Raw genomic sequence first — 9,324 nt, 5'->3', positions numbered from 1 at the left:
TATTTTTCACTGATTAACTGATACATTGGACTTACTAACCAGCAAATGGCGTTCGAGAAGACTGTCCCATTGAGAGACAGAGAGAGAGAGAGAGAAAGAGAGAGACCCACAGGGATATTTTGTTGTTATTGAAAACATGCAGGTGGTTGATATGGAAGGCAGATGACTGATGACGTAACAAATAAGAATGGGGCAGACCCAGACAGAAAAAGAGCTCCACTGAAAAAGAAGACAGCCTTTGCATTGTCAGAGTACCCAGAAGGTCAAGTACGCAATTTCCATCTGTATAAAATGCGTATGGCTTGCAACAGGGCAATAATCCCCCCACCCCCCAGATCCTCCCTCGCCCGCATCCCCCACCTCCAATAACCTCTCCATTCCTCGCTTTTAAAACCGAAATCAGAAGCTTTTCAGGTGCCTGTGGCCCATCCCGAAACAGGAGCCAGGGGCACAGGAGGAGAGAAAAGAGGTGTGTGGAGGGAGGAAGGGGGATGGGGGGTGGGGGGTGGGGGTGGGGGGCAGAGGAGGGTAGAGCAGGGAGGGATGAAAGTGTATTGTTCCGCAAGCTCTGGCAGGCCAGGCCCTCTCTCCTCCCTGCCACCACGGCCATTATTACCGAAAGACACCGTGCTGCGCGGAATCGACAGAGTCAGTGATGGAAGACCGCGGTAAAAAGAAGAGAACGCCACTGATCTGAAGGGACCGACAAACACGTGAGCTTCACACAGTGAAGTTGTGGAATCGGGGATGGTGGGCAGCTGAGCTTCACCTCTGTATCTGTCACTGGTGCAGTGAGTGTACGAGCACATTCGATTTTTCGTGAGTTTTGTAATTTACATTAATCAAATTATCGGGTGTTTTTTTTCCTTTCATGCGCCGAACTTGTGTCTTTTTCACACACAGTTCCAGCCAACCCCCAGACATTTTTTCAGTGATCCAGAGCAATAGTTATTGACGGCCAGGTATCTTTCAATGATCAGGATAGCGGGCGGAGCAAAATCAACTGAGTAGTAATATTATATATTTATATCTTTTGAAGCTTAAAACAATTGTTTCTGCAATTTGAATCTTCACTCGTATACATAATGGAAACTGGGAGATTCCAGCTCCGGTAGCTTATATGATAAGTGACAGATAACAGTTGAGTCCAAGAAACTGAAACTGCGGTACTCTGAGAGAGTGGATACAATCACTCGCCACTACACATGATCAAGCGTTCAGTCGGTGGATGCTGTCAACGTGCAAGGAGTGATACAGAAGGGCACTCCTGACTGTCTCTGAAAAAGATGACGGCTCAGTAGTCGTCGGGACCTCGTTCCACACACAATGTGACAGTCCGGTTTTGACCATAGACCTGAACGGTAAGAAGCTTGTGGCGTTGATCAGGTTTGAAAGTGAGTCAGTGGGTCAGTATAAACAGTCTGTGTAAGTAATACGAGACTTGTGACAGCAGTCGGTTTATGGGTGTGATAACATAGATCTGCCATTCTGGAGCTCTGTTTATGTGGCAAGTGCCACCAGTCATAACGGAACCCGGCGTAGCTATTAAGTTAATTGTGCCCCCTCCAGCTCTCCGCCACGGAAAGCAGAGAACTCGCCGTGTTTAGAGAAATTGAAACGATGTCTGAGGAACAGGAGAGCAGATTCGTGATATTGCATTCAGTACCCGTAACCTGTCGAAACCATCTGTATACTACTGCTGCTACTTATGCCACTACCGCTGATACTGTTCTTGCAAGTACTGACAATAATCGCTGCTATCGCGGCCCCTGTTGTGTTGCTACTGCTGCTACAACAAAGAACAGCAATTAGGCTTATAACCGCAAGCGCTTTTGCGATCAGGTTATGATTCACAAACAGCATTCCGATCTCAGGCTCCCTAGTCATTGCAGCAGGGTATTTTTTTAAAGGAGACCTGTGTTAATTTATAACATAAGAGGTGACAGATTCCATAATGTCTTTGAAAGAAATCGCGAAATTTAGTTTTGTGGCACACGACTGTTGAGCAGCATACGGCCACTCCGTATTTCTGGTTGATGACTGAGGTTTTGCAAGGACACGTTTAGCAAGTAAGTGTGTGTGTGTGTGTGTGTGTGAATGAATCACGTGTCTGCCAGTATGTTTATTCTCAGTGATTGTCAATCCGATCGTCTGCCTGTCTCTGTCTCAAGGCATGTGCAGCTCACTGGATTTACGCCACGTTCAGGCATCTGCTCTTTTCGTCTTGTTATTATAATTATTATTTTCTTTATACAGCGGATGTGGTGTAGAATTCACATTCTTTGACACCTCCTCGAATCTGTCACCTGAAATCAAGACTCTTTATCTGTCTCTGAATATGTATATGTCTCTGTCTGTGCGTCTGTTTGTGTCTAGTTCTCTCTCATTCTTTTGCTCAGCCTCTCTGTCTGTCTGTCTTTCTCTCTCTCGTTCTCGGGAGGGAGGATGTCATTTCTTAGACCCCACACACCCCAGGGGATACTTTCTTTCCACTAAATAATGAAGTGGTTTTAGAGAATATCGAACTAATATTTATATATATCTTCCTCTCTATTTTTCCCTTTCAGTTTCAACTTTTCGCATACTTAGTCACATATCTAAATCTGCACTAAAGACTCTTCCAAAGTCGGATTTCCCGATGAAATTTTGTGGTTCCCTGAAGAATGGTCAAAATGGACATCGGGTGATTTTTTTCAATACATCAAGACCAGTTCAGGGCAGAAGAAATTAAAAAAAAAATAAAAAAAACCTCCCAAGGAACTAATTTTTGTAGTAACGGTGAAAATGGTGAATACTGTCCCTTTTTGTTTCTTGTGATTTGCAATCAAACTTTGATTTGCATGCTGATTATTTTGAGGGTTTTCAACATCTTTAAAAATGGGTGAACTGCTCATTTTCTCAGCTCTCACGACTGTCAGTCATTTAAGTAATCAGCAGAAAGCATCGATGACAAGTTTTCACCACGATGGATGCCTTACATGTGCCTTAATATGCGCTGGAAATATTCTGAACATTGGTTCCCTATTTTAGCATAATTATGTGCTTTTGCTTTTTCATACATTTCGTTTATCACTGTTATCAATGCACAATTTTCGCTTGAGTTAAGAAGTTTTTCCAACAAGTATGTTCAATTTACATCATCAAAAGCTGTCGGTGGTTCTACGAATATGGCTCGAACTTGTGACATTGACTCATCTGCTTCATCAGTATCGATGATCTGAACTGTGACATTTGATAAATTTTAATTATATTTTTTGTGTGTGTGAATACTGTTGAAACATTTATTACATCCGGTGACTGACTGAATATTGAAATTTATTATTCAAGTTTTGGTGTTGTGGATATTATATATATATATATAAAAGATCTCAAACGTTACTATAGTGTGGCGAAACTCTACTTTTTGTCTCCTTTTATAGTTTGTTTTTAGGAGTGTGAGATACAATAATACGCACCCGCTACACTCCTTTTGATATTGCCACACATTCATGGGGTGTCATAATTCATAGAATTCTACATGTTGTCCATTCTGATAGAAAAATAACCTACTATTTCTTTTCTGAAAGCTGGGTGAGATCAAGGATATAAAAAATGGCTGATTTTTCATGTTTTAAAATCTCTTCAACGATTCTCTCGTCTTACTCTCGTTCCTATTAAAAACAAAATCAGCAGTTATCTCTTCATTAGATGTAACATAATTAAATAATGATTGAAAATAATGTCTCCATACATGCCTAACTATATGTCGTCTTATTGCGCACCATCATTAACAGATACGTCAAAAACACTAAAGGAATGATTGTGCCATTAATTGGTGTATCATTCCACGCAAAATCCTTTCTGTTTACAGATATTAATGTGTGTCCAACATGTCTTGAAGCCCTCGACTGAATCTCAAAGCTTTTATCTTAAATCTGATTTATGAAAACTCTCGTTCCTTTGGTTAAAAAAAAAAAATCTAAAATGTGCTTTTCGTGATAAGCTTTTCGTGTTCTCCCTGTTGGTGTCCATTTCTATCTTACATCTCTGGAATCTCTTAAGTAATATCTTGATTTCCAGTTTCTTTCATCTTTAAACTAATCATCATAATATTTCGTTCCTTTCCCACCTATTCGTACCATAGAAGAAGCAGCCTTATATAAAGCATTGACAAACAGCTCTAAACTTTCACTCACATCAACGCATGACAATCCAAAGACTTTCTGTTGACATCGTAAAACACCAGACTCTCTTTGTATAGCTTTGAAAAAAAGAGGTAAGGTTAGAGTGTTCAACAGCCTCTTCCGGCGATCAGGGCAGTTGATTTATATATCCACTGTATCAGGCGCTCAGCACAGGAAAGCTGGCTCAGTCCTTTCCTTCCCGGACCGCAGTCAGGTACCCATTCACACTCAGGTGGATTGAGGAAAATCAGAGTAAAGTGTCTTTCCCAGGGGCGTAAACGGGTATTGGATCCTGATCGTTGGTTAACACTCCCAGCTTCAAGTGCTAGATAATAATAAATAATGGTAATAATAAGAATACTACTACTAATAATAGTGGTATTTACGTAGCGCTGAATCTTGTGCAGAGACAAATCAAAGCGCTTTCGCACCAGTCATTCACACGCATGCATAACTCTAAAACTGGAGAAACTGAAGACAAGGAAGAGGCAGGGAAGGGAGGCTATTTTGGGAAGAGGTGGGTTTTAAGGCCAGACTTGAAAGAGCTGAGTGTGGGGACCTCACGAAGCGAAAGAGGAAGTTCATTCCAATTGCAAGGTCCAGAGAGATGTTACGAGTCTTCACAATCATGAGCACGCAAATCAAAGTTTGGTTGAACATCACAAGAAACAAAGCAACACAAATGGGATCAATATTCACCCTCTTCACCATCACTACAGATATAAATTTAAAGTAATCAAACCAAATATGAAACATCAGACCAGCTTGTTTTTATTATTATTATTATTATTTTTTTTTTACAAAACAAAGTTAATAGTGATGTGATAATGGTATATTAATATATGATTAAAATTATTGTAGTAATAAGATAGTATCGTCTGTGGAACAACGTTAGTATTTGTGATTCTACTCTATAACATCCAGATTGTCATCACTTTAGTTTCAGCTTGCTGTTGCCCTTTTGTCCTATTCAAATCCACTGCCGTGATCACAATATACATTTAATAGTCTTTTTTTCTCTCAAAATCTTGCAAGAAGGCTTCCTCCAAATTCCTTCTCCAAAATCAAAGTCTTCAATCTGGCATAACTTAACAAGATGTTAACACAATATCTTTGTCTCTGCATCAACATCTTTTTATCCATTCTTATAACGAGAGCATTGCCACAACAGTCCCTGAATCATTTTCTTCAACACTGTTGTTGAACTCTTCCTTACTAACAACAATACATCTGAATTTCTACTGTGATAATATTGTTTTAACTGGTGATTGAAACTCTATGTAATATATAAAAATGCTTATTCTGAAACGCGCACGGCTCGTTACCAGGAAACGGATAAGGATTTTAATAATCACACACGCTCACACGCACCCCCCCCACCGACACAAATAAAAAAACAACAACAACCATATAATGTTACACATGAATATCTGTACTGTTGTTGTGTTTTGCTAAATTTTTTCGCTTTTCTTCATATGATATCACCATATTATTTCTCTCTCTCTCTCTTTTTTTTTTTTTTTTTTTTTTTACTGCAATGAAGTCCAAAGTTTATTTTGGTCACACATATTGCGCACACATTTCACGTAAAATGAGAGCCCAAGGACCGGATAAATTTCTTCCGAAAGATCACACAATCCCGGTTCCGTGTCTGGAACGATGTTTGTGTGCAACATTGATTGCTGGCTCGAGGTTTTGAAATGTCTGGAGGAAACAGAATTAGTTAGAAATGCACCTGAGTACCTTTGCCTCCCCCCCTCCACATCTCTCTCTCTCTCTCTCTCTCTCTCTCTCTCTCTCTCTCTCTCTCTCTCTCTCTCTCTCTCTCTCTCTCTCTTTCTCTTATCCATCTGTCAATCTGTGTATGTGTGTGTGTGTGTGTGTGTGTGTGTGTGTGTGTGTGTGTGTGTGTGTCCTTTATCATATTCCTTCTGCAGGACTTTTTTTTTCTTCTTCTCTCTTTCTCCCCTTTCCATTAAATATATGTGTGCTATTGTAGCTGATGTACTCGTAGATTAGCAAGGACAGATTGGAAGAAGAATGGGCCATGCCTAAAATCTTAATCCTTGACTAAAAAATGTTATGAGTTCTGAGTTCTGATGAGTTCTCTCTCTCTCTCTCTCTCTCTCTCTCTCTCTCTCTCTCTCTCTCTCTCTCTCTCTCTCTCTCTCTCTCTGTGTGTGTGTGTGTGTGTGTGTGTGTGTGTGTGTGTGTGTGTGTGTGTCTGTCTGTCTGTCTGTCTCTCTCTCTCTCTCTCTCTCTCTCTCTCTCTCTCTCTCTCTCTCTCTCTCCCTCTTTCTCTCTGATGTTTGTCCCTGTCTCTGTATATCTGTTTTGTCTGCCTGTTCTCCCGGTCTGCTCTATCCTTTCCCTACCCCTTTCTCGCTTTATCTGTCTCTAGCTCTGTCTGTCTGTCTGTCTGTCTGTCTGCCTCTTTATGCCTCTGACTCTCTATCTGCTTGTCTCTGTGTGTCTCTTGTCATGGTCTGTTTGTCTGCCATCAATGCTTCTGTGTCACGACGACCATATTTTCAAAATAGCCCACGATGCCGGGTGCTGAGAGATGCCAGACTCTATAGCCACACCCACACAGGCTGTGACTCTGAAACATTGTTGTTCTTGCTGGTTGTTTTTTTTTTTCCATTCCAGAGCAAACATGAACCACTACACAGTACTAATCTTTGTGTGTGAAAGGATTAGTATTGCTCCCTCCCTTTTCATCCCTCGACTCCCAACTAAATGACTCTCCATGCACACTGCATCAAAGTAGAGCGATGGTGTTGCCGGTATGCATAGCTGTGTGGATTTTGATTTCGAGACTGAGACTGAAGAGTTAGTTTATTCATTTAATGACGACAACGACAACAACAACAACAACAACAACAACAACAACAACAATAATAATAATGATAATGATGATGATGATGATGATGATGATGATGACGACGACGACGACGATGATGATGATGATGGTGATGAAACATGTCCATAATCTAAGGCCACGGCCTTCTCTATAAAAGGGGCGTTATAGTCGACGCAAGAAGCGGTGTAACTAATCGGGAGAATTGCGTATGAACGTGAGGATGCTGATGATGTTGATGATGATGATGATGATGATGATGGTGATGATGGCGGTTGTGGTGGGGATAATGTGATTGTATCGATATTTCTTTGTGTGCGTGTGCTTGCGAGATCAGTCTTCACCCCCCACACGAGACCTCACTCTGGCAAAATGACCTGCCCGCCTCCTCCCCGAATGCCGCAGGCCCAAATGACATGAGACTCCCATCATCGATATTTCAGGGATGGATTTTTTTCCCCATTTTCTTTTTTTTTATATTTTTTTTTAGAATAATAATAATAATCTTTTAACACAGACAGAAAGACACATATGGAAGAAGAGCATCCTCCATCACACACACGCACACACTGATAATGATGATGATGATGATGATACTACTACAACTGCTGCTACTGAACACTTATTCTGCCCTGTCTTTCTCTGTCTTTCTCTCTCTCTGTGTCTTTCTTACTCTCTCTCTCTCTCACACACACACACACACACACACACACACACAGATCCGCTTGCAGAAATAGGATGCATCCATATAGACGGGGAAAAAAGGATAGCAAAAAGAATTCACGTTGTCCTGTGTGTCCTATCATCTTGCTTATAATTAATGCTTAAAGCACAGCAGACCATGCAGGACCATCTGACAGAGCTTTGCTTTTGTTTCTTCACTTCCACAGTGCAGCTTAATTAATCATGATTAGAGAGAGGTGACCACTTGCCATTTTAGGTAGGTAGCCTTATTACCATAATCACATGCACGAATCCACATTGAGTTTCGTTCCTATTTGGTTTGAAGATTTCACTTGAGCTTGGAGTTCATCTTGAGAGTGCATGTGTTGTTGGAGCGCAAGAAAACATTAAACATACAAACACTACACAACACAACACAACACCACTCTTCCCGAGTATAATATACAATTTGTTTCTTGTTTGTTATTGTGTCATTTCCGGGAGGGAGGGAGGGCGAAGGGGTGGGGGGGGGGGGGGCATTTAAGAACAATTGATATTGCTTCCTTTTCCAGTATTGTTATAATTGTTTGACTCATTTTGAAGGTCATACCAGGCAATCACCGTACAATTCCGAGTGCAAATAACACGATGAAAATTTCGACAGGTCAATGGATCATTTGAAGTCCACGACTTCCTGTTTTGCTGTATACCCGAACAGTTCGTCTATGAAATAAAGAAGAAAATATTACAGGGCTAAAAGAAGAATCCCTTGCATTACTTTACTCTCGTGGGCAGTGAAATACGCCTGGAAGGAGAGAGAGAGAGAGAGAGAGAGAGAGAGAGAGAGAGAGAGAGAGAGAGAGATCCATACCCCTTACCTTCATTCCCCACATTACCTCCCTTTTATGTGAACCCACGCTGAACTGGGAAGTGGGAGGCAGGCAATCAACCAGTTCTGATATTTCAGTCAAGCCATACTTCTAACAAACGACGCGCCAATTACAGCCGCGTGCCCAAACCCCATTAGACCTGATACATCGTCAAGCCATACAAACATATATTCTTGTTATACTACTACTACTACTACTACTATTATTATTATTATTATTATCATTATCATTATTATTGATGATAATGCTAATAATAATGTTGATAATGATACTGATATTTTTCCATTATTACCATCATCATCATCATCGGTGTTGTCGCTGTTAGTGTCGTAAACGATTCCGTGGAGAGAGAGAGAGAGAGAGAGAGAGAGAGAGAGAGAGAGAGAGAGAGAGAGAGAGAGAGAGAGAATGTACAATTCTCTTTATGAGTATATCTGTGCAAAGAAGCGACCAGACCACCATGTGTCTGGCCCAGACAGGTATGTAATCATTTTGAGAAATGTATTCCTTTTTGTGTGTATCCAGTCGACGCAATATTTGAAAGAAGAGTGCATTGCACCTTACGACCAATAGCATGCTCCCAGTTTTTTTTTTTTTTTGCTCCAGACGACTGTGAAGTTGGTTTATACGAGCCGTCCCGAAAAGACAAGCAATCTTTCCCGTTTCCATTGCTCACCAAGAGCACTCATGAGCCCTCCGCATTTAAGTCAGACTGTAACTGTCTGAAGATTCCTTGCACCTATGGTGA

General features: G+C 41.0%; 1 protein-coding gene across 6 annotated transcripts in view; it reads left to right on the top strand.

Moving 5' to 3' along the window:
• The first annotated feature begins 631 nt into the window (after window positions 1-631).
• LOC143297899 (uncharacterized) overlaps window positions 632-9,324 on the top strand; it is a 116,296-nt gene continuing 107,603 nt past the window's right edge. For 3 of the 6 annotated variants that reach the window (XM_076610444.1, XM_076610443.1, XM_076610434.1), the window contains exon 1: window positions 633-1,361. The gene's annotated coding sequence lies outside the window, so the exon portion shown is untranslated. Of the gene's footprint in view, window positions 1,362-1,429; window positions 2,070-9,324 lie in introns of those variants that run through there. The other 3 variants (XM_076610442.1, XM_076610436.1, XM_076610435.1) reach the window with 3 other exon arrangements.

Source organism: Babylonia areolata, chromosome 23, assembly GCF_041734735.1.
Source record: "Babylonia areolata isolate BAREFJ2019XMU chromosome 23, ASM4173473v1, whole genome shotgun sequence".
Taxonomy (NCBI): domain Eukaryota; kingdom Metazoa; phylum Mollusca; class Gastropoda; order Neogastropoda; family Buccinidae; genus Babylonia; species Babylonia areolata.
The sequence above is the reverse complement of the archived record's forward strand: the minus strand, read 5'-3'. Positions and strand labels throughout refer to the sequence as shown.